Source organism: Meleagris gallopavo, chromosome 4 (assembly GCF_000146605.3).
Source record: "Meleagris gallopavo isolate NT-WF06-2002-E0010 breed Aviagen turkey brand Nicholas breeding stock chromosome 4, Turkey_5.1, whole genome shotgun sequence".
NCBI lineage: Eukaryota > Metazoa > Chordata > Aves > Galliformes > Phasianidae > Meleagris > Meleagris gallopavo.
Window position 1 is genome coordinate 5102854 of NC_015014.2, and position 2830 is coordinate 5105683.

Consider the following 2830-nt stretch of genomic DNA (forward strand, 5'->3'; position numbering starts at 1 on the left):
CCCAACTTACTCATGGCAAGGTCTTTTAAGCACAGCTAGGCTTTCTGCTGCACACATCATCAAGGCACTTGAGCAGTAACACCTTCAACACAAGTACACACACACACAGAGAACCTTTCGCATACAATCTTTGTAAGATTTTCTTACAGTGCCCACATAATCCATGTTTTTGGTTTACCTGTGGACTGTGTCTACATCATAGCTCAGGAAGGAGCTTCCCTCAGAAATGAGTGATGAAAATGGATCAATGCAGACAAAGTCTGTCTTAGCAAGAATTCTTCCTCCTATGAGAGGTACTAAACCAAGTTATTTCTGTGATCTTACATGTTAAGACATAGGGAGGAATAAAATATAATTGGTCATTCCCATCCTTACCTTTGTAGAAGACAAGGGCAAAACCAACAAAACTGGAAGGTAACAGATACAGAATGTCAGGAGAGAAACAGTTACTGCTGCCTGATCTTATGAGGTACAAACAAAAGCCACCGTAAGACCAAAAGTTTGACCCCTCATCTTTTTTAACTTATTTTGAATTATTTCAAAAGGCAGAGAGAGGAGGAACAAGAACAAAACACAACCAATGATTAAGCCTCAACACTCTGGGATGTAGCTCAGACCAAGGTATTTCCAAAAGGTCTGGTAAAAAGTAAGCTTCCACAAGAAGCATCTCTGTGCACAGAGTTCACATGGAAAGGTGCTGGCAGCAGAGGGGCTTCAACGGGGCCTCCTGTGAGAGGAGATATGGTGCTGCCCTATGTAGGACAAGGGCCTCTCTCCTTCTCCTCCTGCTCCCAGTGCCTCTGCATGCCCAGAATGCCTGGGCTGCTCCCAGGTGAACACTGGCAGTAGATGAGAGCATGCACTTGGCACTGATGACAGTGCTTGGCTGGATCCTGGTTTTGAGCCTTGCAAACATCCCAGAGACCACTCTGGCCAAGCCTTTTGATGAAATCCTTAGCCTCAGTGACATCCCATATGTGCCCCTCTAGGCAACAGCATCTCAACTCTTCAGCCAGATCCAGACCTTAAGCCAGAGGGCAATACCACAGGTGTGGCTGTGGGCAATGGTTACCCACCTTCCTGGCTGGATTCTGGTGCTGTCCCAAAGGGAGACTGCCTGGATGTGCTCATAGGATGGGTTTTCCAGCCTCCAGTGGCTCCCTGTATTAGAGCCCAGCTGGCTAAAGTTCAAAAGATGATGGAGAGCTGCAGAAGTACAATATCCCAGTGTCTGTGGTGACATCAGGTATGCTACTATCTGAGGTTGTGGTGCTTTGCATAGTGAACCAGAGAGAAGAGCAAGCATCGGGACAAGCCAATACTGAAACATTTCCAGAAGTCTGCACGTTCCCTGGTCAGACTGGGATTTCAGAGCCGAAGTTGGCTTCTCTCTGTCCTCCAAAGAGGGCCTTCAGTTAGTACTTCCTATACACAAAAGACATCAAACTTAGCCAGTAGGGTGCACAGTCAGTTCAGAAATCACATCAACCTCACAGTGTTTGAGGCACAAAGGACATACCAGGTGAATGTATCTAGCACTGGCAGCACGGGCAGGATTGGACCTTTCAGAGCCTGGGGAAGACAGCCTCACCTGTGGGAGGGCCCTTTCCCACAGCAATCAGTTTATGGTCAGACAGCAGCCATGCACCACGGCTGCAGGAAAAGGTAGTTCTCCTTCAAAGCTCAGCAGACTTCCTTGGGGCTGCTATGTGTGGGCTGCGTGAGTGGGAGTTGGGGAGAGCAGAAAGGTAAAATGCATAGGAAGCACTGAATTGAAGGAAATTGCATGATATCAGCATGCACCACTGCTTTTAACCACTGTGGTGGTTTAAGTCCTTGCTGCCTACCTGCTATTGACCACAAAGACCAATAGGAGACTTTGCGCTGTAGTTCACATCTGCCTTTCGAGTAACCCACAGAAGAGCTACAGGCATGGGGACCACGTAAAGAGTGGAAGATGGTGATTTCCCAGGAAGGGGCACAGATCAGTGTTGTGCTCACAGCCAGATGTGGAAGGGAATACAAAAACCCCAGCAAAACTGCTCTCCTTCTACTCCAGGTGCTGGTGGGTCCAAGTACCAGTCCAGCTTCCTTTAGTCAGCCTTCCCCGTGTTTTCTGGACCACTGCTGCTTTCTTCCTCCACTTTTTCTTATGTGGGCTTGAGACTTGCCTCTGTGTGCACCATGGTGCACCACACACACACCCTGCCCCACAGAGATGCAGTCCTAACTCAGGTTTTCCAGCAGTTCCAGCAAGCGCTCTGTGATCTGATTATGGGAGCGGAGGAGCTCCCATTACTACTACCTGGAAGCAATCCGAAAAGGATATCAGGAGCGGGGGCCAGACAGGGCTGTAGGAGGATTACAAGCAGGTGGAAACAACCTCACGTAGCTTATCCCACTGGCTTTGATGCTCAGCCCTCCAAGGTCGGGGAGGTGGTACAGCAGAGGTGATGGGAGGACAGCAGAGGTGCACAGCTGGTCCCGCCGGCCTCCTGCTGCTGGCTCCCGGGTAGCGACATCCACATCCAGGCAGCGACAACCACTTCAAGCTAAGGGCCGGCTTTACCCTCTCGCGTTACGGCACTCGGATACCTACGGAGCCAGTCGGCCACCCGCAGCCTGGGACCTTCTCAGACTGGATTTCAACCGGAGACAGGTGCCATAATCCCGCAGTCCCGTAGCCCCGAGCGGAACACACACACGCCGTTTCCCCGAGTACGGCGTTCCGCTTTACAGGAGTACCGAACAGGTTGCTCTTCCCCAGCCTTGCAGTCCTTCCTCCGCAGCCCTCCCCGGCAGCGATGCGCCTACAGCCACCCTCCGCGCC